Here is a 26008-nt window from a genome sequence, read left to right as displayed (position 1 = left end):
AAAAGAGCTTGCTCTGTCCACTCCACGCATTGACCTGGTATTGCAGTACCTCCAGGAACGGTGCACCCCTTCTTAACCCAGTTTCCAAAAGCAGAACTCGATTCACCTGATTCATATTAGCCCGATTAGCGAATTGAAATGAATTTTTATCTAACACACTTTTTACTTGCTTTATTCATCCAAATAGCAAACTCATCACCACTCAACTTCACCAACTCTGCTATGTCCCGTGCAGTATCTTGTTGTCAGTCTAATCTAGATCATGTGTAATTGAATGGAATAGATCCCTTTTGGACAAAGTGGAGTCAGATGCTGCAGTGACCACAGGTGTGAGAGGATCTACAATTGGCATCTGGTGTTATCTCTCTGCTTCCACTCCAAATAAAGTTACCTGTTGTTACCTGAACGTCAAATACTAAGAATGGGCGGCCTATGAAAGAATTAGTACTTTCATTAAGTATACTAAACCGGCTAATTGGGAATAGACAAACTGTAAAAAGCCCTCTGAGAAAGCCCCTCTCTAACCTTTGTTAGTAAGCTTTTCTGTAGCCTGCCTGTTGATGTATTTTCGGTTTGAACAGTGCACAACATGAAGAGACGGAACACTGGCGGCTTGTCACAATGGCCCCCGATGACATCACAATAGCGCTGCTGCCTAGAAAACAAGCTGCGCAGAAGAAGTTGTTCTTTGGGTGGGAGGGTGGGCTAGTGGAAGGAGGGGGCAATCTCTTTTTTTCCCGGGTGGTAGGGGGATGACAGGAGAAGGGAAGCGGGTGGTGAGAAAGGTACAGAGGGCAGGGTTTGGGGGCTGGGAAGGAAAGGGAAAAGATTAGGGTTTGGGGATGATGAAAGGGCTTTCTACGGGTAAGGATGGCAAAGGGTGGCAGTGACGGAAAGTCAGGCAACCTGTCCTGTCCGTCTTTTTGTATCGTGAATTGGAAAGACTGCAAGGGGGAGGGGAGTTGCTTGCGCCCTAAAGGAGGAGTTATTCAGATTCATTGCAGTGGGCGGCGGCTGCAAAACGCACCATTCTTCTTGTTTTTGCTCTGCAAAGCAGCCTTTTCAAGGGTTGGCTTGGGTGACAAAATGTCTTGTGTAGGCGTGGGTTTGTCTCCCTCTCGCTCTCTCTCCCTAAGATGTGTCCGGCATAGGCCAGGGTGCCACTCGAGGCCCAAACCAATTCTGGTTATCGCTTCTCGGCCTTTTGGCTAAGATCAAGTGTAGTATCTGTTCTTATCAGTTTAATATCTGATACGTCCCCTATCTGGGGACCATATATTAAATGGATTTTTAGAACAGGGAGATGGAAAAAGAGCTTGCTCTGTCCACTCCACGCATTGACCTGGTATTGCAGTACCTCCAGGAACGGTGCACCCCTTCTTAACCCAGTTTCCAAAAGCAGAACTCGATTCACCTGATTCATATTAGCCCGATTAGCGAATTGAAATGAATTTTTATCTAACACACTTTTTACTTGCTTTATTCATCCAAATAGCAAACTCATCACCACTCAACTTCACCAACTCTGCTATGTCCCGTGCAGTATCTTGTTGTCAGTCTAATCTAGATCATGTGTAATTGAATGGAATAGATCCCTTTTGGACAAAGTGGAGTCAGATGCTGCAGTGACCACAGGTGTGAGAGGATCTACAATTGGCATCTGGTGTTATCTCTCTGCTTCCACTCCAAATAAAGTTACCTGTTGTTACCTGAACGTCAAATACTAAGAATGGGCGGCCTATGAAAGAATTAGTACTTTCATTAAGTATACTAAACCGGCTAATTGGGAATAGACAAACTGTAAAAAGCCCTCTGAGAAAGCCCCTCTCTAACCTTTGTTAGTAAGCTTTTCTGTAGCCTGCCTGTTGATGTATTTTCGGTTTGAACAGTGCACAACATGAAGAGACGGAACACTGGCGGCTTGTCACAATGCCCCCCGATGACATCACAATAGCGCTGCTGCCTAGAAAACAAGCTGCGCAGAAGAAGTTGTTCTTTGGGTGGGAGGGTGGGCTAGTGGAAGGAGGGGGCAATCTCTTTTTTTCCCGGGTGGTAGGGGGATGACAGGAGAAGGGAAGCGGGTGGTGAGAAAGGTACAGAGGGCAGGGTTTGGGGGCTGGGAAGGAAAGGGAAAAGATTAGGGTTTGGGGATGATGAAAGGGCTTTCTACGGGTAAGGATGGCAAAGGGTGGCAGTGACGGAAAGTCAGGCAACCTGTCCTGTCCGTCTTTTTGTATCGTGAATTGGAAAGACTGCAAGGGGGAGGGGAGTTGCTTGCGCCCTAAAGGAGGAGTTATTCAGATTCATTGCAGTGGGCGGCGGCTGCAAAACGCACCATTCTTCTTGTTTTTGCTCTGCAAAGCAGCCTTTTCAAGGGTTGGCTTGGGTGACAAAATGTCTTGTGTAGGCGTGGGTTTGTCTCCCTCTCGCTCTCTCTCCCTAAGATGTGTCCGGCATAGGCCAGGGTGCCACTCGAGGCCCAAACCAATTCTGGTTATCGCTTCTCGGCCTTTTGGCTAAGATCAAGTGTAGTATCTGTTCTTATCAGTTTAATATCTGATACGTCCCCTATCTGGGGACCATATATTAAATGGATTTTTAGAACAGGGAGATGGAAAAAGAGCTTGCTCTGTCCACTCCACGCATTGACCTGGTATTGCAGTACCTCCAGGAACGGTGCACCCCTTCTTAACCCAGTTTCCAAAAGCAGAACTCGATTCACCTGATTCATATTAGCCCGATTAGCGAATTGAAATGAATTTTTATCTAACACACTTTTTACTTGCTTTATTCATCCAAATAGCAAACTCATCACCACTCAACTTCACCAACTCTGCTATGTCCCGTGCAGTATCTTGTTGTCAGTCTAATCTAGATCATGTGTAATTGAATGGAATAGATCCCTTTTGGACAAAGTGGAGTCAGATGCTGCAGTGACCACAGGTGTGAGAGGATCTACAATTGGCATCTGGTGTTATCTCTCTGCTTCCACTCCAAATAAAGTTACCTGTTGTTACCTGAACGTCAAATACTAAGAATGGGCGGCCTATGAAAGAATTAGTACTTTCATTAAGTATACTAAACCGGCTAATTGGGAATAGACAAACTGTAAAAAGCCCTCTGAGAAAGCCCCTCTCTAACCTTTGTTAGTAAGCTTTTCTGTAGCCTGCCTGTTGATGTATTTTCGGTTTGAACAGTGCACAACATGAAGAGACGGAACACTGGCGGCTTGTCACAATGCCCCCCGATGACATCACAATAGCGCTGCTGCCTAGAAAACAAGCTGCGCAGAAGAAGTTGTTCTTTGGGTGGGAGGGTGGGCTAGTGGAAGGAGGGGGCAATCTCTTTTTTTCCCGGGTGGTAGGGGGATGACAGGAGAAGGGAAGCGGGTGGTGAGAAAGGTACAGAGGGCAGGGTTTGGGGGCTGGGAAGGAAAGGGAAAAGATTAGGGTTTGGGGATGATGAAAGGGCTTTCTACGGGTAAGGATGGCAAAGGGTGGCAGTGACGGAAAGTCAGGCAACCTGTCCTGTCCGTCTTTTTGTATCGTGAATTGGAAAGACTGCAAGGGGGAGGGGAGTTGCTTGCGCCCTAAAGGAGGAGTTATTCAGATTCATTGCAGTGGGCGGCGGCTGCAAAACGCACCATTCTTCTTGTTTTTGCTCTGCAAAGCAGCCTTTTCAAGGGTTGGCTTGGGTGACAAAATGTCTTGTGTAGGCGTGGGTTTGTCTCCCTCTCGCTCTCTCTCCCTAAGATGTGTCCGGCATAGGCCAGGGTGCCACTCGAGGCCCAAACCAATTCTGGTTATCGCTTCTCGGCCTTTTGGCTAAGATCAAGTGTAGTATCTGTTCTTATCAGTTTAATATCTGATACGTCCCCTATCTGGGGACCATATATTAAATGGATTTTTAGAACAGGGAGATGGAAAAAGAGCTTGCTCTGTCCACTCCACGCATTGACCTGGTATTGCAGTACCTCCAGGAACGGTGCACCCCTTCTTAACCCAGTTTCCAAAAGCAGAACTCGATTCACCTGATTCATATTAGCCCGATTAGCGAATTGAAATGAATTTTTATCTAACACACTTTTTACTTGCTTTATTCATCCAAATAGCAAACTCATCACCACTCAACTTCACCAACTCTGCTATGTCCCGTGCAGTATCTTGTTGTCAGTCTAATCTAGATCATGTGTAATTGAATGGAATAGATCCCTTTTGGACAAAGTGGAGTCAGATGCTGCAGTGACCACAGGTGTGAGAGGATCTACAATTGGCATCTGGTGTTATCTCTCTGCTTCCACTCCAAATAAAGTTACCTGTTGTTACCTGAACGTCAAATACTAAGAATGGGCGGCCTATGAAAGAATTAGTACTTTCATTAAGTATACTAAACCGGCTAATTGGGAATAGACAAACTGTAAAAAGCCCTCTGAGAAAGCCCCTCTCTAACCTTTGTTAGTAAGCTTTTCTGTAGCCTGCCTGTTGATGTATTTTCGGTTTGAACAGTGCACAACATGAAGAGACGGAACACTGGCAGCTTGTCACAATGCCCCCCGATGACATCACAATAGCGCTGCTGCCTAGAAAACAAGCTGCGCAGAAGAAGTTGTTCTTTGGGTGGGAGGGTGGGCTAGTGGAAGGAGGGGGCAATCTCTTTTTTTCCCGGGTGGTAGGGGGATGACAGGAGAAGGGAAGCGGGTGGTGAGAAAGGTACAGAGGGCAGGGTTTGGGGGCTGGGAAGGAAAGGGAAAAGATTAGGGTTTGGGGATGATGAAAGGGCTTTCTACGGGTAAGGATGGCAAAGGGTGGCAGTGACGGAAAGTCAGGCAACCTGTCCTGTCCGTCTTTTTGTATCGTGAATTGGAAAGACTGCAAGGGGGAGGGGAGTTGCTTGCGCCCTAAAGGAGGAGTTATTCAGATTCATTGCAGTGGGCGGCGGCTGCAAAACGCACCATTCTTCTTGTTTTTGCTCTGCAAAGCAGCCTTTTCAAGGGTTGGCTTGGGTGACAAAATGTCTTGTGTAGGCGTGGGTTTGTCTCCCTCTCGCTCTCTCTCCCTAAGATGTGTCCGGCATAGGCCAGGGTGCCACTCGAGGCCCAAACCAATTCTGGTTATCGCTTCTCGGCCTTTTGGCTAAGATCAAGTGTAGTATCTGTTCTTATCAGTTTAATATCTGATACGTCCCCTATCTGGGGACCATATATTAAATGGATTTTTAGAACAGGGAGATGGAAAAAGAGCTTGCTCTGTCCACTCCACGCATTGACCTGGTATTGCAGTACCTCCAGGAACGGTGCACCCCTTCTTAACCCAGTTTCCAAAAGCAGAACTCGATTCACCTGATTCATATTAGCCCGATTAGCGAATTGAAATGAATTTTTATCTAACACACTTTTTACTTGCTTTATTCATCCAAATAGCAAACTCATCACCACTCAACTTCACCAACTCTGCTATGTCCCGTGCAGTATCTTGTTGTCAGTCTAATCTAGATCATGTGTAATTGAATGGAATAGATCCCTTTTGGACAAAGTGGAGTCAGATGCTGCAGTGACCACAGGTGTGAGAGGATCTACAATTGGCATCTGGTGTTATCTCTCTGCTTCCACTCCAAATAAAGTTACCTGTTGTTACCTGAACGTCAAATACTAAGAATGGGCGGCCTATGAAAGAATTAGTACTTTAATTAAGTATACTAAACCGGCTAATTGGGAATAGACAAACTGTAAAAAGCCCTCTGAGAAAGCCCCTCTCTAACCTTTGTTAGTAAGCTTTTCTGTAGCCTGCCTGTTGATGTATTTTCGGTTTGAACAGTGCACAACATGAAGAGACGGAACACTGGCGGCTTGTCACAATGCCCCCCGATGACATCACAATAGCGCTGCTGCCTAGAAAACAAGCTGCGCAGAAGAAGTTGTTCTTTGGGTGGGAGGGTGGGCTAGTGGAAGGAGGGGGCAATCTCTTTTTTTCCCGGGTGGTAGGGGGATGACAGGAGAAGGGAAGCGGGTGGTGAGAAAGGTACAGAGGGCAGGGTTTGGGGGCTGGGAAGGAAAGGGAAAAGATTAGGGTTTGGGGATGATGAAAGGGCTTTCTACGGGTAAGGATGGCAAAGGGTGGCAGTGACGGAAAGTCAGGCAACCTGTCCTGTCCGTCTTTTTGTATCGTGAATTGGAAAGACTGCAAGGGGGAGGGGAGTTGCTTGCGCCCTAAAGGAGGAGTTATTCAGATTCATTGCAGTGGGCGGCGGCTGCAAAACGCACCATTCTTCTTGTTTTTGCTCTGCAAAGCAGCTTTTTCAAGGGTTGGCTTGGGTGACAAAATGTCTTGTGTAGGCGTGGGTTTGTCTCCCTCTCGCTCTCTCTCCCTAAGATGTGTCCGGCATAGGCCAGGGTGCCACTCGAGGCCCAAACCAATTCTGGTTATCGCTTCTCGGCCTTTTGGCTAAGATCAAGTGTAGTATCTGTTCTTATCAGTTTAATATCTGATACGTCCCCTATCTGGGGACCATATATTAAATGGATTTTTAGAACAGGGAGATGGAAAAAGAGCTTGCTCTGTCCACTCCACGCATTGACCTGGTATTGCAGTACCTCCAGGAACGGTGCACCCCTTCTTAACCCAGTTTCCAAAAGCAGAACTCGATTCACCTGATTCATATTAGCCCGATTAGCGAATTGAAATGAATTTTTATCTAACACACTTTTTACTTGCTTTATTCATCCAAATAGCAAACTCATCACCACTCAACTTCACCAACTCTGCTATGTCCCGTGCAGTATCTTGTTGTCAGTCTAATCTAGATCATGTGTAATTGAATGGAATAGATCCCTTTTGGACAAAGTGGAGTCAGATGCTGCAGTGACCACAGGTGTGAGAGGATCTACAATTGGCATCTGGTGTTATCTCTCTGCTTCCACTCCAAATAAAGTTACCTGTTGTTACCTGAACGTCAAATACTAAGAATGGGCGGCCTATGAAAGAATTAGTACTTTCATTAAGTATACTAAACCGGCTAATTGGGAATAGACAAACTGTAAAAAGCCCTCTGAGAAAGCCCCTCTCTAACCTTTGTTAGTAAGCTTTTCTGTAGCCTGCCTGTTGATGTATTTTCGGTTTGAACAGTGCACAACATGAAGAGACGGAACACTGGCGGCTTGTCACAATGCCCCCCGATGACATCACAATAGCGCTGCTGCCTAGAAAACAAGCTGCGCAGAAGAAGTTGTTCTTTGGGTGGGAGGGTGGGCTAGTGGAAGGAGGGGGCAATCTCTTTTTTTCCCGGGTGGTAGGGGGATGACAGGAGAAGGGAAGCGGGTGGTGAGAAAGGTACAGAGGGCAGGGTTTGGGGGCTGGGAAGGAAAGGGAAAAGATTAGGGTTTGGGGATGATGAAAGGGCTTTCTACGGGTAAGGATGGCAAAGGGTGGCAGTGACGGAAAGTCAGGCAACCTGTCCTGTCCGTCTTTTTGTATCGTGAATTGGAAAGACTGCAAGGGGGAGGGGAGTTGCTTGCGCCCTAAAGGAGGAGTTATTCAGATTCATTGCAGTGGGCGGCGGCTGCAAAACGCACCATTCTTCTTGTTTTTGCTCTGCAAAGCAGCCTTTTCAAGGGTTGGCTTGGGTGACAAAATGTCTTGTGTAGGCGTGGGTTTGTCTCCCTCTCGCTCTCTCTCCCTAAGATGTGTCCGGCATAGGCCAGGGTGCCACTCGAGGCCCAAACCAATTCTGGTTATCGCTTCTCGGCCTTTTGGCTAAGATCAAGTGTAGTATCTGTTCTTATCAGTTTAATATCTGATACGTCCCCTATCTGGGGACCATATATTAAATGGATTTTTAGAACAGGGAGATGGAAAAAGAGCTTGCTCTGTCCACTCCACGCATTGACCTGGTATTGCAGTACCTCCAGGAACGGTGCACCCCTTCTTAACCCAGTTTCCAAAAGCAGAACTCGATTCACCTGATTCATATTAGCCCGATTAGCGAATTGAAATGAATTTTTATCTAACACACTTTTTACTTGCTTTATTCATCCAAATAGCAAACTCATCACCACTCAACTTCACCAACTCTGCTATGTCCCGTGCAGTATCTTGTTGTCAGTCTAATCTAGATCATGTGTAATTGAATGGAATAGATCCCTTTTGGACAAAGTGGAGTCAGATGCTGCAGTGACCACAGGTGTGAGAGGATCTACAATTGGCATCTGGTGTTATCTCTCTGCTTCCACTCCAAATAAAGTTACCTGTTGTTACCTGAACGTCAAATACTAAGAATGGGCGGCCTATGAAAGAATTAGTACTTTCATTAAGTATACTAAACCGGCTAATTGGGAATAGACAAACTGTAAAAAGCCCTCTGAGAAAGCCCCTCTCTAACCTTTGTTAGTAAGCTTTTCTGTAGCCTGCCTGTTGATGTATTTTCGGTTTGAACAGTGCACAACATGAAGAGACGGAACACTGGCGGCTTGTCACAATGCCCCCCGATGACATCACAATAGCGCTGCTGCCTAGAAAACAAGCTGCGCAGAAGAAGTTGTTCTTTGGGTGGGAGGGTGGGCTAGTGGAAGGAGGGGGCAATCTCTTTTTTTCCCGGGTGGTAGGGGGATGACAGGAGAAGGGAAGCGGGTGGTGAGAAAGGTACAGAGGGCAGGGTTTGGGGGCTGGGAAGGAAAGGGAAAAGATTAGGGTTTGGGGATGATGAAAGGGCTTTCTACGGGTAAGGATGGCAAAGGGTGGCAGTGACGGAAAGTCAGGCAACCTGTCCTGTCCGTCTTTTTGTATCGTGAATTGGAAAGACTGCAAGGGGGAGGGGAGTTGCTTGCGCCCTAAAGGAGGAGTTATTCAGATTCATTGCAGTGGGCGGCGGCTGCAAAACGCACCATTCTTCTTGTTTTTGCTCTGCAAAGCAGCCTTTTCAAGGGTTGGCTTGGGTGACAAAATGTCTTGTGTAGGCGTGGGTTTGTCTCCCTCTCGCTCTCTCTCCCTAAGATGTGTCCGGCATAGGCCAGGGTGCCACTCGAGGCCCAAACCAATTCTGGTTATCGCTTCTCGGCCTTTTGGCTAAGATCAAGTGTAGTATCTGTTCTTATCAGTTTAATATCTGATACGTCCCCTATCTGGGGACCATATATTAAATGGATTTTTAGAACAGGGAGATGGAAAAAGAGCTTGCTCTGTCCACTCCACGCATTGACCTGGTATTGCAGTACCTCCAGGAACGGTGCACCCCTTCTTAACCCAGTTTCCAAAAGCAGAACTCGATTCACCTGATTCATATTAGCCCGATTAGCGAATTGAAATGAATTTTTATCTAACACACTTTTTACTTGCTTTATTCATCCAAATAGCAAACTCATCACCACTCAACTTCACCAACTCTGCTATGTCCCGTGCAGTATCTTGTTGTCAGTCTAATCTAGATCATGTGTAATTGAATGGAATAGATCCCTTTTGGACAAAGTGGAGTCAGATGCTGCAGTGACCACAGGTGTGAGAGGATCTACAATTGGCATCTGGTGTTATCTCTCTGCTTCCACTCCAAATAAAGTTACCTGTTGTTACCTGAACGTCAAATACTAAGAATGGGCGGCCTATGAAAGAATTAGTACTTTCATTAAGTATACTAAACCGGCTAATTGGGAATAGACAAACTGTAAAAAGCCCTCTGAGAAAGCCCCTCTCTAACCTTTGTTAGTAAGCTTTTCTGTAGCCTGCCTGTTGATGTATTTTCGGTTTGAACAGTGCACAACATGAAGAGACGGAACACTGGCGGCTTGTCACAATGCCCCCCGATGACATCACAATAGCGCTGCTGCCTAGAAAACAAGCTGCGCAGAAGAAGTTGTTCTTTGGGTGGGAGGGTGGGCTAGTGGGAGGAGGGGGCAATCTCTTTTTTTCCCGGGTGGTAGGGGGATGACAGGAGAAGGGAAGCGGGTGGTGAGAAAGGTACAGAGGGCAGGGTTTGGGGGCTGGGAAGGAAAGGGAAAAGATTAGGGTTTGGGGATGATGAAAGGGCTTTCTACGGGTAAGGATGGCAAAGGGTGGCAGTGACGGAAAGTCAGGCAACCTGTCCTGTCCGTCTTTTTGTATCGTGAATTGGAAAGACTGCAAGGGGGAGGGGAGTTGCTTGCGCCCTAAAGGAGGAGTTATTCAGATTCATTGCAGTGGGCGGCGGCTGCAAAACGCACCATTCTTCTTGTTTTTGCTCTGCAAAGCAGCCTTTTCAAGGGTTGGCTTGGGTGACAAAATGTCTTGTGTAGGCGTGGGTTTGTCTCCCTCTCGCTCTCTCTCCCTAAGATGTGTCCGGCATAGGCCAGGGTGCCACTCGAGGCCCAAACCAATTCTGGTTATCGCTTCTCGGCCTTTTGGCTAAGATCAAGTGTAGTATCTGTTCTTATCAGTTTAATATCTGATACGTCCCCTATCTGGGGACCATATATTAAATGGATTTTTAGAACAGGGAGATGGAAAAAGAGCTTGCTCTGTCCACTCCACGCATTGACCTGGTATTGCAGTACCTCCAGGAACGGTGCACCCCTTCTTAACCCAGTTTCCAAAAGCAGAACTCGATTCACCTGATTCATATTAGCCCGATTAGCGAATTGAAATGAATTTTTATCTAACACACTTTTTACTTGCTTTATTCATCCAAATAGCAAACTCATCACCACTCAACTTCACCAACTCTGCTATGTCCCGTGCAGTATCTTGTTGTCAGTCTAATCTAGATCATGTGTAATTGAATGGAATAGATCCCTTTTGGACAAAGTGGAGTCAGATGCTGCAGTGACCACAGGTGTGAGAGGATCTACAATTGGCATCTGGTGTTATCTCTCTGCTTCCACTCCAAATAAAGTTACCTGTTGTTACCTGAACGTCAAATACTAAGAATGGGCGGCCTATGAAAGAATTAGTACTTTCATTAAGTATACTAAACCGGCTAATTGGGAATAGACAAACTGTAAAAAGCCCTCTGAGAAAGCCCCTCTCTAACCTTTGTTAGTAAGCTTTTCTGTAGCCTGCCTGTTGATGTATTTTCGGTTTGAACAGTGCACAACATGAAGAGACGGAACACTGGCGGCTTGTCACAATGCCCCCCGATGACATCACAATAGCGCTGCTGCCTAGAAAACAAGCTGCGCAGAAGAAGTTGTTCTTTGGGTGGGAGGGTGGGCTAGTGGAAGGAGGGGGCAATCTCTTTTTTTCCCGGGTGGTAGGGGGATGACAGGAGAAGGGAAGCGGGTGGTGAGAAAGGTACAGAGGGCAGGGTTTGGGGGCTGGGAAGGAAAGGGAAAAGATTAGGGTTTGGGGATGATGAAAGGGCTTTCTACGGGTAAGGATGGCAAAGGGTGGCAGTGACGGAAAGTCAGGCAACCTGTCCTGTCCGTCTTTTTGTATCGTGAATTGGAAAGACTGCAAGGGGGAGGGGAGTTGCTTGCGCCCTAAAGGAGGAGTTATTCAGATTCATTGCAGTGGGCGGCGGCTGCAAAACGCACCATTCTTCTTGTTTTTGCTCTGCAAAGCAGCCTTTTCAAGGGTTGGCTTGGGTGACAAAATGTCTTGTGTAGGCGTGGGTTTGTCTCCCTCTCGCTCTCTCTCCCTAAGATGTGTCCGGCATAGGCCAGGGTGCCACTCGAGGCCCAAACCAATTCTGGTTATCGCTTCTCGGCCTTTTGGCTAAGATCAAGTGTAGTATCTGTTCTTATCAGTTTAATATCTGATACGTCCCCTATCTGGGGACCATATATTAAATGGATTTTTAGAACAGGGAGATGGAAAAAGAGCTTGCTCTGTCCACTCCACGCATTGACCTGGTATTGCAGTACCTCCAGGAACGGTGCACCCCTTCTTAACCCAGTTTCCAAAAGCAGAACTCGATTCACCTGATTCATATTAGCCCGATTAGCGAATTGAAATGAATTTTTATCTAACACACTTTTTACTTGCTTTATTCATCCAAATAGCAAACTCATCACCACTCAACTTCACCAACTCTGCTATGTCCCGTGCAGTATCTTGTTGTCAGTCTAATCTAGATCATGTGTAATTGAATGGAATAGTTCCCTTTTGGACAAAGTGGAGTCAGATGCTGCAGTGACCACAGGTGTGAGAGGATCTACAATTGGCATCTGGTGTTATCTCTCTGCTTCCACTCCAAATAAAGTTACCTGTTGTTACCTGAACGTCAAATACTAAGAATGGGCGGCCTATGAAAGAATTAGTACTTTCATTAAGTATACTAAACCGGCTAATTGGGAATAGACAAACTGTAAAAAGCCCTCTGAGAAAGCCCCTCTCTAACCTTTGTTAGTAAGCTTTTCTGTAGCCTGCCTGTTGATGTATTTTCGGTTTGAACAGTGCACAACATGAAGAGACGGAACACTGGCGGCTTGTCACAATGCCCCCCGATGACATCACAATAGCGCTGCTGCCTAGAAAACAAGCTGCGCAGAAGAAGTTGTTCTTTGGGTGGGAGGGTGGGCTAGTGGAAGGAGGGGGCAATCTCTTTTTTTCCCGGGTGGTAGGGGGATGACAGGAGAAGGGAAGCGGGTGGTGAGAAAGGTACAGAGGGCAGGGTTTGGGGGCTGGGAAGGAAAGGGAAAAGATTAGGGTTTGGGGATGATGAAAGGGCTTTCTACGGGTAAGGATGGCAAAGGGTGGCAGTGACGGAAAGTCAGGCAACCTGTCCTGTCCGTCTTTTTGTATCGTGAATTGGAAAGACTGCAAGGGGGAGGGGAGTTGCTTGCGCCCTAAAGGAGGAGTTATTCAGATTCATTGCAGTGGGCGGCGGCTGCAAAACGCACCATTCTTCTTGTTTTTGCTCTGCAAAGCAGCCTTTTCAAGGGTTGGCTTGGGTGACAAAATGTCTTGTGTAGGCGTGGGTTTGTCTCCCTCTCGCTCTCTCTCCCTAAGATGTGTCCGGCATAGGCCAGGGTGCCACTCGAGGCCCAAACCAATTCTGGTTATCGCTTCTCGGCCTTTTGGCTAAGATCAAGTGTAGTATCGTTCGAAAAGGTGGTTTAAGGCTCCGGCCACCTTAGTACAATGATGCAATGCACACTGGAAGGTTGCGCTTGTTAGTACTTTGGGAGGATAGTATATCCATCTAGAGGAAACCATGGCCCTACCAGGAACGAGGCTATTAGACTGAGTAAGTGTGGGGGCTATGGTGCAATGTGCCCCAGGATTGACGACCCTGGAGTGAGTCTGAGCTTGCTGGCTTGGGACCCCGGCGAGCCTTGGGCTCTGTAGCACACCGTACCTTGCCTTTTCATACTTTCTGAGCATATTGCTCTATCCCGGCCTTCTGGCTAGGAAGGGAAATTTTTATAATCATGGTCGGAGGTCCGTTCAGCTTTGGGCTGAGAAACCAACACCCGGTTGGAGGTCTGGGTCAGCTTTGGCTGAGAAACCAACACCCGGTTGGAGGTCCGGGTCAGCTTCGGCTGAGAAACCAACACCCGGTTGGAGGTCCGGGTCAGCTTCGGCTGAGAAACCAACACCCGGTTGGAGGTCCGGGTCAGCTTCGGCTGAGAAACCAACACCCGGTTGGAGGTCCGGTTAGCCTTGGGCTGAGAAACCAACACCGGTTGACGGTCCGGGCAGTTTCGGCTGCGAAACCAACAACTAGTAGCTCTCTACTCCACTTGGGTAAGATGCCTGGGTGGACGCTGGGAGCAACGACAAGGCTCAACCAGGCTTCGGCTTGGGGGAGCACCGAAGATCCCTGACCCTTGCTGTGGCCTTCTGGCTCGGAGGGACGGGGTTGATTTTTGGGGACCCTCTCCTCACGGAGGGGTCCACACGAATCCTAGCCTTTGCACTGTTTTTGGTGTGACTTTGGTCATGCATTTTTTGCGGTGCTTTGGAAAGCTTCATTAAATCAAAAATCTGTTCTTATCAGTTTAATATCTGATACGTCCCCTATCTGGGGACCATATATTAAATGGATTTTTAGAACAGGGAGATGGAAAAAGAGCTTGCTCTGTCCACTCCACGCATTGACCTGGTATTGCAGTACCTCCAGGAACGGTGCACCCCTTCTTAACCCAGTTTCCAAAAGCAGAACTCGATTCACCTGATTCATATTAGCCCGATTAGCGAATTGAAATGAATTTTTATCTAACACACTTTTTACTTGCTTTATTCATCCAAATAGCAAACTCATCACCACTCAACTTCACCAACTCTGCTATGTCCCGTGCAGTATCTTGTTGTCAGTCTAATCTAGATCATGTGTAATTGAATGGAATAGATCCCTTTTGGACAAAGTGGAGTCAGATGCTGCAGTGACCACAGGTGTGAGAGGATCTACAATTGGCATCTGGTGTTATCTCTCTGCTTCCACTCCAAATAAAGTTACCTGTTGTTACCTGAACGTCAAATACTAAGAATGGGCGGCCTATGAAAGAATTAGTACTTTCATTAAGTATACTAAACCGGCTAATTGGGAATAGACAAACTGTAAAAAGCCCTCTGAGAAAGCCCCTCTCTAACCTTTGTTAGTAAGCTTTTCTGTAGCCTGCCTGTTGATGTATTTTCGGTTTGAACAGTGCACAACATGAAGAGACGGAACACTGGCGGCTTGTCACAATGCCCCCCGATGACATCACAATAGCGCTGCTGCCTAGAAAACAAGCTGCGCAGAAGAAGTTGTTCTTTGGGTGGGAGGGTGGGCTAGTGGAAGGAGGGGGCAATCTCTTTTTTTCCCGGGTGGTAGGGGGATGACAGGAGAAGGGAAGCGGGTGGTGAGAAAGGTACAGAGGGCAGGGTTTGGGGGCTGGGAAGGAAAGGGAAAAGATTAGGGTTTGGGGATGATGAAAGGGCTTTCTACGGGTAAGGATGGCAAAGGGTGGCAGTGACGGAAAGTCAGGCAACCTGTCCTGTCCGTCTTTTTGTATCGTGAATTGGAAAGACTGCAAGGGGGAGGGGAGTTGCTTGCGCCCTAAAGGAGGAGTTATTCAGATTCATTGCAGTGGGCGGCGGCTGCAAAACGCACCATTCTTCTTGTTTTTGCTCTGCAAAGCAGCCTTTTCAAGGGTTGGCTTGGGTGACAAAATGTCTTGTGTAGGCGTGGGTTTGTCTCCCTCTCGCTCTCTCTCCCTAAGATGTGTCCGGCATAGGCCAGGGTGCCACTCGAGGCCCAAACCAATTCTGGTTATCGCTTCTCGGCCTTTTGGCTAAGATCAAGTGTAGTATCTGTTCTTATCAGTTTAATATCTGATACGTCCCCTATCTGGGGACCATATATTAAATGGATTTTTAGAACAGGGAGATGGAAAAAGAGCTTGCTCTGTCCACTCCACGCATTGACCTGGTATTGCAGTACCTCCAGGAACGGTGCACCCCTTCTTAACCCAGTTTCCAAAAGCAGAACTCGATTCACCTGATTCATATTAGCCCGTTTAGCGAATTGAAATGAATTTTTATCTAACACACTTTTTACTTGCTTTATTCATCCAAATAGCAAACTCATCACCACTCAACTTCACCAACTCTGCTATGTCCCGTGCAGTATCTTGTTGTCAGTCTAATCTAGATCATGTGTAATTGAATGGAATAGATCCCTTTTGGACAAAGTGGAGTCAGATGCTGCAGTGACCACAGGTGTGAGAGGATCTACAATTGGCATCTGGTGTTATCTCTCTGCTTCCACTCCAAATAAAGTTACCTGTTGTTACCTGAACGTCAAATACTAAGAATGGGCGGCCTATGAAAGAATTAGTACTTTCATTAAGTATACTAAACCGGCTAATTGGGAATAGACAAACTGTAAAAAGCCCTCTGAGAAAGCCCCTCTCTAACCTTTGTTAGTAAGCTTTTCTGTAGCCTGCCTGTTGATGTATTTTCGGTTTGAACAGTGCACAACATGAAGAGACGGAACACTGGCGGCTTGTCACAATGCCCCCCGATGACATCACAATAGCGCTGCTGCCTAGAAAACAAGCTGCGCAGAAGAAGTTGTTCTTTGGGTGGGAGGGTGGGCTAGTGGAAGGAGGGGGCAATCTCTTTTTTTCCCGGGTGGTAGGGGGATGACAGGAGAAGGGAAGCGGGTGGTGAGAAAGGTACAGAGGGCAGGGTTTGGGGGCTGGGAAGGAAAGGGAAAAGATTAGGGTTTGGGGATGATGAAAGGGCTTTCTACGGGTAAGGATGGCAAAGGGTGGCAGTGACGGAAAGTCAGGCAACCTGTCCTGTCCGTCTTTTTGTATCGTGAATTGGAAAGACTGCAAGGGGGAGGGGAGTTGCTTGCGCCCTAAAGGAGGAGTTATTCAGATTCATTGCAGTGGGCGGCGGCTGCAAAACGCACCATTCTTCTTGTTTTTGCTCTGCAAAGCAGCCTTTTCAAGGGTTGGCTTGGGTGACAAAATGTCTTGTGTAGGCGTGGGTTTGTCTCCCTCTCGCTCTCTCTCCCTAAGATGTGTCCGGCATAGGCCAGGGTGCCACTCGAGGCCCAAACCAATTCTGGTTATCGCTTCTCGGCCTTTTGGCTAAGATCAAGTGTAGTATCTGTTCTTATCAGTTTAATATCTGATACGTCCCCTATCTGGGGACCATATATTAAATGGATTTTTAGAACAGGGAGATGGAAAAAGAGCTTGCTCTGTCCACTCCACGCATTGACCTGGTATTGCAGTACCTCCAGGAACGGTGCACCCCTTCTTAACCCAGTTTCCAAAAGCAGAACTCGATTCACCTGATTCATATTAGCCCGATTAGCGAATTGAAATGAATTTTTATCTAACACACTTTTTACTTGCTTTATTCATCCAAATAGCAAACTCATCACCACTCAACTTCACCAACTCTGCTATGTCCCGTGCAGTATCTTGTTGTCAGTCTAATCTAGATCATGTGTAATTGAATGGAATAGATCCCTTTTGGACAAAGTGGAGTCAGATGCTGCAGTGACCACAGGTGTGAGAGGATCTACAATTGGCATCTGGTGTTATCTCTCTGCTTCCACTCCAAATAAAGTTACCTGTTGTTACCTGAACGTCAAATACTAAGAATGGGCGGCCTATGAAAGAATTAGTACTTTCATTAAGTATACTAAACCGGCTAATTGGGAATAGACAAACTGTAAAAAGCCCTCTGAGAAAGCCCCTCTCTAACCTTTGTTAGTAAGCTTTTCTGTAGCCTGCCTGTTGATGTATTTTCGGTTTGAACAGTGCACAACATGAAGAGACGGAACACTGGCGGCTTGTCACAATGCCCCCCGATGACATCACAATAGCGCTGCTGCCTAGAAAACAAGCTGCGCAGAAGAAGTTGTTCTTTGGGTGGGAGGGTGGGCTAGTGGAAGGAGGGGGCAATCTCTTTTTTTCCCGGGTGGTAGGGGGATGACAGGAGAAGGGAAGCGGGTGGTGAGAAAGGTACAGAGGGCAGGGTTTGGGGGCTGGGAAGGAAAGGGAAAAGATTAGGGTTTGGGGATGATGAAAGGGCTTTCTACGGGTAAGGATGGCAAAGGGTGGCAGTGACGGAAAGTCAGGCAACCTGTCCTGTCCGTCTTTTTGTATCGTGAATTGGAAAGACTGCAAGGGGGAGGGGAGTTGCTTGCGCCCTAAAGGAGGAGTTATTCAGATTCATTGCAGTGGGCGGCGGCTGCAAAACGCACCATTCTTCTTGTTTTTGCTCTGCAAAGCAGCCTTTTCAAGGGTTGGCTTGGGTGACAAAATGTCTTGTGTAGGCGTGGGTTTGTCTCCCTCTCGCTCTCTCTCCCTAAGATGTGTCCGGCATAGGCCAGGGTGCCACTCGAGGCCCAAACCAATTCTGGTTATCGCTTCTCGGCCTTTTGGCTAAGATCAAGTGTAGTATCTGTTCTTATCAGTTTAATATCTGATACGTCCCCTATCTGGGGACCATATATTAAATGGATTTTTAGAACAGGGAGATGGAAAAAGAGCTTGCTCTGTCCACTCCACGCATTGACCTGGTATTGCAGTACCTCCAGGAACGGTGCACCCCTTCTTAACCCAGTTTCCAAAAGCAGAACTCGATTCACCTGATTCATATTAGCCCGATTAGCGAATTGAAATGAATTTTTATCTAACACACTTTTTACTTGCTTTATTCATCCAAATAGCAAACTCATCACCACTCAACTTCACCAACTCTGCTATGTCCCGTGCAGTATCTTGTTGTCAGTCTAATCTAGATCATGTGTAATTGAATGGAATAGATCCCTTTTGGACAAAGTGGAGTCAGATGCTGCAGTGACCACAGGTGTGAGAGGATCTACAATTGGCATCTGGTGTTATCTCTCTGCTTCCACTCCAAATAAAGTTACCTGTTGTTACCTGAACGTCAAATACTAAGAATGGGCGGCCTATGAAAGAATTAGTACTTTCATTAAGTATACTAAACCGGCTAATTGGGAATAGACAAACTGTAAAAAGCCCTCTGAGAAAGCCCCTCTCTAACCTTTGTTAGTAAGCTTTTCTGTAGCCTGCCTGTTGATGTATTTTCGGTTTGAACAGTGCACAACATGAAGAGACGGAACACTGGCGGCTTGTCACAATGCCCCCCGATGACATCACAATAGCGCTGCTGCCTAGAAAACAAGCTGCGCAGAAGAAGTTGTTCTTTGGGTGGGAGGGTGGGCTAGTGGAAGGAGGGGGCAATCTCTTTTTTTCCCGGGTGGTAGGGGGATGACAGGAGAAGGGAAGCGGGTGGTGAGAAAGGTACAGAGGGCAGGGTTTGGGGGCTGGGAAGGAAAGGGAAAAGATTAGGGTTTGGGGATGATGAAAGGGCTTTCTACGGGTAAGGATGGCAAAGGGTGGCAGTGACGGAAAGTCAGGCAACCTGTCCTGTCCGTCTTTTTGTATCGTGAATTGGAAAGACTGCAAGGGGGAGGGGAGTTGCTTGCGCCCTAAAGGAGGAGTTATTCAGATTCATTGCAGTGGGCGGCGGCTGCAAAACGCACCATTCTTCTTGTTTTTGCTCTGCAAAGCAGCCTTTTCAAGGGTTGGCTTGGGTGACAAAATGTCTTGTGTAGGCGTGGGTTTGTCTCCCTCTCGCTCTCTCTCCCTAAGATGTGTCCGGCATAGGCCAGGGTGCCACTCGAGGCCCAAACCAATTCTGGTTATCGCTTCTCGGCCTTTTGGCTAAGATCAAGTGTAGTATCTGTTCTTATCAGTTTAATATCTGATACGTCCCCTATCTGGGGACCATATATTAAATGGATTTTTAGAACAGGGAGATGGAAAAAGAACTTGCTCTGTCCACTCCACGCATTGACCTGGTATTGCAGTACCTCCAGGAACGGTGCACCCCTTCTTAACCCAGTTTCCAAAAGCAGAACTCGATTCACCTGATTCATATTAGCCCGATTAGCGAATTGAAATGAATTTTTATCTAACACACTTTTTACTTGCTTTATTCATCCAAATAGCAAACTCATCACCACTCAACTTCACCAACTCTGCTATGTCCCGTGCAGTATCTTGTTGTCAGTCTAATCTAGATCATGTGTAATTGAATGGAATAGATCCCTTTTGGACAAAGTGGAGTCAGATGCTGCAGTGACCACAGGTGTGAGAGGATCTACAATTGGCATCTGGTGTTATCTCTCTGCTTCCACTCCAAATAAAGTTACCTGTTGTTACCTGAACGTCAAATACTAAGAATGGGCGGCCTATGAAAGAATTAGTACTTTCATTAAGTATACTAAACCGGCTAATTGGGAATAGACAAACTGTAAAAAGCCCTCTGAGAAAGCCCCTCTCTAACCTTTGTTAGTAAGCTTTTCTGTAGCCTGCCTGTTGATGTATTTTCGGTTTGAACAGTGCACAACATGAAGAGACGGAACACTGGCGGCTTGTCACAATGCCCCCCGATGACATCACAATAGCGCTGCTGCCTAGAAAACAAGCTGCGCAGAAGAAGTTGTTCTTTGGGTGGGAGGGTGGGCTAGTGGAAGGAGGGGGCAATCTCTTTTTTTCCCGGGTGGTAGGGGGATGACAGGAGAAGGGAAGCGGGTGGTGAGAAAGGTACAGAGGGCAGGGTTTGGGGGCTGGGAAGGAAAGGGAAAAGATTAGGGTTTGGGGATGATGAAAGGGCTTTCTACGGGTAAGGATGGCAAAGGGTGGCAGTGACGGAAAGTCAGGCAACCTGTCCTGTCCGTCTTTTTGTATCGTGAATTGGAAAGACTGCAAGGGGGAGGGGAGTTGCTTGCGCCCTAAAGGAGGAGTTATTCAGATTCATTGCAGTGGGCGGCGGCTGCAAAACGCACCATTCTTCTTGTTTTTGCTCTGCAAAGCAGCCTTTTCAAGGGTTGGCTTGGGTGACAAAATGTCTTGTGTAGGCGTGGGTTTGTCTCCCTCTCGCTCTCTCTCCCTAAGATGTGTCCGGCATAGGCCAGGGTGCCACTCGAGGCCCAAACCAATTCTGGTTATCGCTTCTCGGCCTTTTGGCTAAGATCAAGTGTAGTATCTGTTCTTATCAGTTTAATATCTGATACGTCCCCTATCTGGGGACCATATATTAAATGGATTTTTAGAACAGGGAGATGGAAAAAGAGCTTGCTCTGTCCACTCCACGCATTGACCTGGTATTGCAGTACCTCCAGGAACGGTGCACCCCTTCTTAACCCAGTTTCCAAAAGCAGAACTCGATTCACCTGATTCATATTAGCCCGATTAGCGAATTGAAATGAATTTTTATCTAACACACTTTTTACTTGCTTTATTCATCCAAATAGCAAACTCATCACCACTCAACTTCACCAACTCTGCTATGTCCCGTGCAGTATCTTGTTGTCAGTCTAATCTAGATCATGTGTAATTGAATGGAATAGATCCCTTTTGGACAAAGTGGAGTCAGATGCTGCAGTGACCACAGGTGTGAGAGGATCTACAATTGGCATCTGGTGTTATCTCTCTGCTTCCACTCCAAATAAAGTTACCTGTTGTTACCTGAACGTCAAATACTAAGAATGGGCGGCCTATGAAAGAATTAGTACTTTCATTAAGTATACTAAACCGGCTAATTGGGAATAGACAAACTGTAAAAAGCCCTCTGAGAAAGCCCCTCTCTAACCTTTGTTAGTAAGCTTTTCTGTAGCCTGCCTGTTGATGTATTTTCGGTTTGAACAGTGCACAACATGAAGAGACGGAACACTGGCGGCTTGTCACAATGCCCCCCGATGACATCACAATAGCGCTGCTGCCTAGAAAACAAGCTGCGCAGAAGAAGTTGTTCTTTGGGTGGGAGGGTGGGCTAGTGGAAGGAGGGGGCAATCTCTTTTTTTCCCGGGTGGTAGGGGGATGACAGGAGAAGGGAAGCGGGTGGTGAGAAAGGTACAGAGGGCAGGGTTTGGGGGCTGGGAAGGAAAGGGAAAAGATTAGGGTTTGGGGATGATGAAAGGGCTTTCTACGGGTAAGGATGGCAAAGGGTGGCAGTGACGGAAAGTCAGGCAACCTGTCCTGTCCGTCTTTTTGTATCGTGAATTGGAAAGACTGCAAGGGGGAGGGGAGTTGCTTGCGCCCTAAAGGAGGAGTTATTCAGATTCATTGCAGTGGGCGGCGGCTGCAAAACGCACCATTCTTCTTGTTTTTGCTCTGCAAAGCAGCCTTTTCAAGGGTTGGCTTGGGTGACAAAATGTCTTGTGTAGGCGTGGGTTTGTCTCCCTCTCGCTCTCTCTCCCTAAGATGTGTCCGGCATAGGCCAGGGTGCCACTCGAGGCCCAAACCAATTCTGGTTATCGCTTCTCGGCCTTTTGGCTAAGATCAAGTGTAGTATCTGTTCTTATCAGTTTAATATCTGATACGTCCCCTCTCTGGGGACCATATATTAAATGGATTTTTAGAACAGGGAGATGGAAAAAGAGCTTGCTCTGTCCACTCCACGCATTGACCTGGTATTGCAGTACCTCCAGGAACGGTGCACCCCTTCTTAACCCAGTTTCCAAAAGCAGAACTCGATTCACCTGATTCATATTAGCCCGATTAGCGAATTGAAATGAATTTTTATCTAACACACTTTTTACTTGCTTTATTCATCCAAATAGCAAACTCATCACCACTCAACTTCACCAACTCTGCTATGTCCCGTGCAGTAACTTGTTGTCAGTCTAATCTAGATCATGTGTAATTGAATGGAATAGATCCCTTTTGGACAAAGTGGAGTCAGATGCTGCAGTGACCACAGGTGTGAGAGGATCTACAATTGGCATCTGGTGTTATCTCTCTGCTTCCACTCCAAATAAAGTTACCTGTTGTTACCTGAACGTCAAATACTAAGAATGGGCGGCCTATGAAAGAATTAGTACTTTCATTAAGTATACTAAACCGGCTAATTGGGAATAGACAAACTGTAAAAAGCCCTCTGAGAAAGCCCCTCTCTAACCTTTGTTAGTAAGCTTTTCTGTAGCCTGCCTGTTGATGTATTTTCGGTTTGAACAGTGCACAACATGAAGAGACGGAACACTGGCGGCTTGTCACAATGCCCCCCGATGACATCACAATAGCGCTGCTGCCTAGAAAACAAGCTGCGCAGAAGAAGTTGTTCTTTGGGTGGGAGGGTGGGCTAGTGGAAGGAGGGGGCAATCTCTTTTTTTCCCGGGTGGTAGGGGGATGACAGGAGAAGGGAAGCGGGTGGTGAGAAAGGTACAGAGGGCAGGGTTTGGGGGCTGGGAAGGAAAGGGAAAAGATTAGGGTTTGGGGATGATGAAAGGGCTTTCTACGGGTAAGGATGGCAAAGGGTGGCAGTGACGGAAAGTCAGGCAACCTGTCCTGTCCGTCTTTTTGTATCGTGAATTGGAAAGACTGCAAGGGGGAGGGGAGTTGCTTGCGCCCTAAAGGAGGAGTTATTCAGATTCATTGCAGTGGGCGGCGGCTGCAAAACGCACCATTCTTCTTGTTTTTGCTCTGCAAAGCAGCCTTTTCAAGGGTTGGCTTGGGTGACAAAATGTCTTGTGTAGGCGTGGGTTTGTCTCCCTCTCGCTCTCTCTCCCTAAGATGTGTCCGGCATAGGCCAGGGTGCCACTCGAGGCCCAAACCAATTCTGGTTATCGCTTCTCGGCCTTTTGGCTAAGATCAAGTGTAGTATCGTTCGAAAAGGTGGTTTAAGGCTCCGGCCACCTTAGTACAATGATGCAATGCACACTGGAAGGTTGCGCTTGTTAGTACTTTGGGAGGATAGTATATCCATCTAGAGGAAACCATGGCCCTACCAGGATCGAGGCTATTAGACTGAGTAAGTGTGGGGGTTATGGTGCAATGTGCCCCAGGAATGGACACCCTGGAGGGAGTCTGAACTTGCTAGGTTGGGACCCTGGTAAGCCTCAGACTCTGTCGCACGCCGCGCCTTGCCTATTCATACTTTCCAAGCATATTGCCCTATCCCGGCCTTCTGGCTAAGAAGGGAAATTTTTATAATCCCGGTCGGAGGTCCGGTCAGCTTTGGGCTGAGAAACCAACACCCGGTTGGAGGTCCGGGTCAGCTTTGGCTGAGAAACCAACACCCGGTTGGAGGTCCGGTTAGCCTTGGGCTGAGAAACCAACACCCGGTTGGAGGTCCGGTCAGCCTTGGGCTGAGAAACCAACACCCGGTTGGAGGTCCGGTCAGCCTTGGGCTGAGAAACCAACACCGGTTGACGGTCCGGGCAGTCTCGGCTGCGAAACCAACGACTAGTAGCTCCCTACTCCACTTGGGTAAGATGCCTCGGTGGACGCTGGGAGCAACAACAAGGCTCAACCAGGCTTCGGCTTGGGGGAGCACCGAAGATCCCTGACCCTCGCTGTGGCCTTCTGGCTCGGAGGGACGGGGTTGATTTTTGGGGATCCTCTTCTCACGGAGGGGTCCACACAAATCCTAGCCTTTGCACTGTTTTTGGTGTGACTTCGGTCATGCATTTTTGCGGTGCTTTGGAAAGCTTCATTAAATCAAAATCTGTTCTTATCAGTTTAATATCTGATACATCCCCTATCTGGGGACCATATATTAAATGGATTTTTAGAACAGGGAGATGGAAAAAGAGCTTGCTCTGTCCACTCCACGCATTGACCTGGTATTGCAGTACCTCCAGGAACGGTGCACCCCTTCTTAACCCAGTTTCCAAAAGCAGAACTCGATTCACCTGATTCATATTAGCCCGATTAGCGAATTGAAATGAATTTTTATCTAACACACTTTTTACTTGCTTTATTCATCCAAATAGCAAACTCATCACCACTCAACTTCACCAACTCTGCTATGTCCCATGCAGTATCTTGTTGTCAGTCTAATCTAGATCATGTGTAATTGAATGGAATAGATCCCTTTTGGACAAAGTGGAGTCAGATGCTGCAGTGACCACAGGTGTGAGAGGATCTACAATTGGCATCTGGTGTTATCTCTCTGCTTCCACTCCAAATAAAGTTACCTGTTGTTACCTGAACGTCAAATACTAAGAATGGGCGGCCTATGAAAGAATTAGTACTTTCATTAAGTATACTAAACCGGCTAATTGGGAATAGACAAACTGTAAAAAGCCCTCTGAGAAAGCCCCTCTCTAACCTTTGTTAGTAAGCTTTTCTGTAGCCTGCCTGTTGATGTATTTTCGGTTTGAACAGTGCACAACATGAAGAGACGGAACACTGGCGGCTTGTCACAATGCCCCCCGATGACATCACAATAGCGCTGCTGCCTAGAAAACAAGCTGCGCAGAAGAAGTTGTTCTTTGGGTGGGAGGGTGGGCTAGTGGAAGGAGGGGGCAATCTCTTTTTTTCCCGGGTGGTAGGGGGATGACAGGAGAAGGGAAGCGGGTGGTGAGAAAGGTACAGAGGGCAGGGTTTGGGGGCTGGGAAGGAAAGGGAAAAGATTAGGGTTTGGGGATGATGAAAGGGCTTTCTACGGGTAAGGATGGCAAAGGGTGGCAGTGACGGAAAGTCAGGCAACCTGTCCTGTCCGTCTTTTTGTATCGTGAATTGGAAAGACTGCAAGGGGGAGGGGAGTTGCTTGCGCCCTAAAGGAGGAGTTATTCAGATTCATTGCAGTGGGCGGCGGCTGCAAAACGCACCATTCTTCTTGTTTTTGCTCTGCAAAGCAGCCTTTTCAAGGGTTGGCTTGGGTGACAAAATGTCTTGTGTAGGCGTGGGTTTGTCTCCCTCTCGCTCTCTCTCCCTAAGATGTGTCCGGCATAGGCCAGGGTGCCACTCGAGGCCCAAACCAATTCTGGTTATCGCTTCTCGGCCTTTTGGCTAAGATCAAGTGTAGTATCTGTTCTTATCAGTTTAATATCTGATACGTCCCCTATCTGGGGACCATATATTAAATGGATTTTTAGAACAGGGAGATGGAAAAAGAGCTTGCTCTGTCCACTCCACGCATTGACCTGGTATTGCAGTACCTCCAGGAACGGTGCACCCCTTCTTAACCCAGTTTCCAAAAGCAGAACTCGATTCACCTGATTCATATTAGCCCGATTAGCGAATTGAAATGAATTTTTATCTAACACACTTTTTACTTGCTTTATTCATCCAAATAGCAAACTCATCACCACTCAACTTCACCAACTCTGCTATGTCCCGTGCAGTATCTTGTTGTCAGTCTAATCTAGATCATGTGTAATTGAATGGAATAGATCCCTTTTGGACAAAGTGGAGTCAGATGCTGCAGTGACCACAGGTGTGAGAGGATCTACAATTGGCATCTGGTGTTATCTCTCTGCTTCCACTCCAAATAAAGTTACCTGTTGTTACCTGAACGTCAAATACTAAGAATGGGCGGCCTATGAAAGAATTAGTACTTTCATTAAGTATACTAAACCGGCTAATTGGGAATAGACAAACTGTAAAAAGCCCTCTGAGAAAGCCCCTCTCTAACCTTTGTTAGTAAGCTTTTCTGTAGCCTGCCTGTTGATGTATTTTCGGTTTGAACAGTGCACAACATGAAGAGACGGAACACTGGCGGCTTGTCACAATGCCCCCCGATGACATCACAATAGCGCTGCTGCCTAGAAAACAAGCTGCGCAGAAGAAGTTGTTCTTTGGGTGGGAGGGTGGGCTAGTGGAAGGAGGGGGCAATCTCTTTTT

At 47.1% G+C, this 26008-nt stretch overlaps 18 non-coding genes and 2 pseudogenes across 18 annotated transcripts; all 20 read left to right on the top strand.

Moving 5' to 3' along the window:
* The first annotated feature begins 1188 nt into the window (after nt 1–1188).
* LOC142264393 (U2 spliceosomal RNA) lies at nt 1189–1379 on the top strand. The gene has a single exon (XR_012730911.1). It is a non-coding gene; the product is annotated as a U2 spliceosomal RNA (small nuclear RNA).
* A 1117-nt stretch (nt 1380–2496) lies between these two features.
* Nucleotides 2497–2687, top strand: LOC142264392 (U2 spliceosomal RNA). Its single transcript, XR_012730910.1, has one exon. It is a non-coding gene; the product is annotated as a U2 spliceosomal RNA (small nuclear RNA).
* A 1117-nt stretch (nt 2688–3804) lies between these two features.
* On the top strand, nt 3805–3995 carry LOC142264391 (U2 spliceosomal RNA). Its single transcript, XR_012730909.1, has one exon. It is a non-coding gene; the product is annotated as a U2 spliceosomal RNA (small nuclear RNA).
* A 1117-nt stretch (nt 3996–5112) lies between these two features.
* On the top strand, nt 5113–5303 carry LOC142264390 (U2 spliceosomal RNA). Its single transcript, XR_012730908.1, has one exon. It is a non-coding gene; the product is annotated as a U2 spliceosomal RNA (small nuclear RNA).
* A 1117-nt stretch (nt 5304–6420) lies between these two features.
* Nucleotides 6421–6611, top strand: LOC142264389 (U2 spliceosomal RNA). The gene has a single exon (XR_012730907.1). It is a non-coding gene; the product is annotated as a U2 spliceosomal RNA (small nuclear RNA).
* A 1117-nt stretch (nt 6612–7728) lies between these two features.
* On the top strand, nt 7729–7919 carry LOC142264388 (U2 spliceosomal RNA). Its single transcript, XR_012730906.1, has one exon. It is a non-coding gene; the product is annotated as a U2 spliceosomal RNA (small nuclear RNA).
* Nucleotides 7920–9036: 1117 nt separating this feature from the next.
* On the top strand, nt 9037–9227 carry LOC142264386 (U2 spliceosomal RNA). Its single transcript, XR_012730904.1, has one exon. It is a non-coding gene; the product is annotated as a U2 spliceosomal RNA (small nuclear RNA).
* Nucleotides 9228–10344: 1117 nt separating this feature from the next.
* On the top strand, nt 10345–10535 carry LOC142264385 (U2 spliceosomal RNA). The gene has a single exon (XR_012730903.1). It is a non-coding gene; the product is annotated as a U2 spliceosomal RNA (small nuclear RNA).
* Nucleotides 10536–11652: 1117 nt separating this feature from the next.
* LOC142264384 (U2 spliceosomal RNA) lies at nt 11653–11843 on the top strand. The gene has a single exon (XR_012730902.1). It is a non-coding gene; the product is annotated as a U2 spliceosomal RNA (small nuclear RNA).
* A 1117-nt stretch (nt 11844–12960) lies between these two features.
* On the top strand, nt 12961–13102 carry LOC142264420 (U2 spliceosomal RNA; annotated as a pseudogene).
* Nucleotides 13103–13845: 743 nt separating this feature from the next.
* On the top strand, nt 13846–14038 carry LOC142264404 (U2 spliceosomal RNA). Its single transcript, XR_012730921.1, has one exon. It is a non-coding gene; the product is annotated as a U2 spliceosomal RNA (small nuclear RNA).
* Nucleotides 14039–15155: 1117 nt separating this feature from the next.
* LOC142264382 (U2 spliceosomal RNA) lies at nt 15156–15346 on the top strand. The gene has a single exon (XR_012730901.1). It is a non-coding gene; the product is annotated as a U2 spliceosomal RNA (small nuclear RNA).
* Nucleotides 15347–16463: 1117 nt separating this feature from the next.
* Nucleotides 16464–16654, top strand: LOC142264381 (U2 spliceosomal RNA). Its single transcript, XR_012730900.1, has one exon. It is a non-coding gene; the product is annotated as a U2 spliceosomal RNA (small nuclear RNA).
* Nucleotides 16655–17771: 1117 nt separating this feature from the next.
* LOC142264380 (U2 spliceosomal RNA) lies at nt 17772–17962 on the top strand. Its single transcript, XR_012730899.1, has one exon. It is a non-coding gene; the product is annotated as a U2 spliceosomal RNA (small nuclear RNA).
* A 1117-nt stretch (nt 17963–19079) lies between these two features.
* On the top strand, nt 19080–19270 carry LOC142264401 (U2 spliceosomal RNA). The gene has a single exon (XR_012730918.1). It is a non-coding gene; the product is annotated as a U2 spliceosomal RNA (small nuclear RNA).
* Nucleotides 19271–20387: 1117 nt separating this feature from the next.
* On the top strand, nt 20388–20578 carry LOC142264379 (U2 spliceosomal RNA). The gene has a single exon (XR_012730898.1). It is a non-coding gene; the product is annotated as a U2 spliceosomal RNA (small nuclear RNA).
* A 1117-nt stretch (nt 20579–21695) lies between these two features.
* LOC142264397 (U2 spliceosomal RNA) lies at nt 21696–21886 on the top strand. The gene has a single exon (XR_012730914.1). It is a non-coding gene; the product is annotated as a U2 spliceosomal RNA (small nuclear RNA).
* A 1117-nt stretch (nt 21887–23003) lies between these two features.
* Nucleotides 23004–23145, top strand: LOC142264419 (U2 spliceosomal RNA; annotated as a pseudogene).
* Nucleotides 23146–23842: 697 nt separating this feature from the next.
* LOC142264410 (U2 spliceosomal RNA) lies at nt 23843–24037 on the top strand. Its single transcript, XR_012730926.1, has one exon. It is a non-coding gene; the product is annotated as a U2 spliceosomal RNA (small nuclear RNA).
* A 1117-nt stretch (nt 24038–25154) lies between these two features.
* LOC142264378 (U2 spliceosomal RNA) lies at nt 25155–25345 on the top strand. Its single transcript, XR_012730897.1, has one exon. It is a non-coding gene; the product is annotated as a U2 spliceosomal RNA (small nuclear RNA).
* The last annotated feature ends 663 nt before the right edge of the window (nt 25346–26008 follow it).

The sequence above is a fragment of the Anomaloglossus baeobatrachus genome, unplaced genomic scaffold (genome assembly GCF_048569485.1).
Source record: "Anomaloglossus baeobatrachus isolate aAnoBae1 unplaced genomic scaffold, aAnoBae1.hap1 Scaffold_2651, whole genome shotgun sequence".
In the NCBI taxonomy this organism is placed as follows: Eukaryota; Metazoa; Chordata; class Amphibia; order Anura; family Aromobatidae; genus Anomaloglossus; species Anomaloglossus baeobatrachus.
Note: the sequence above shows the minus strand (reverse complement) of the source record. Positions and strands in the feature narration are given on the sequence as shown.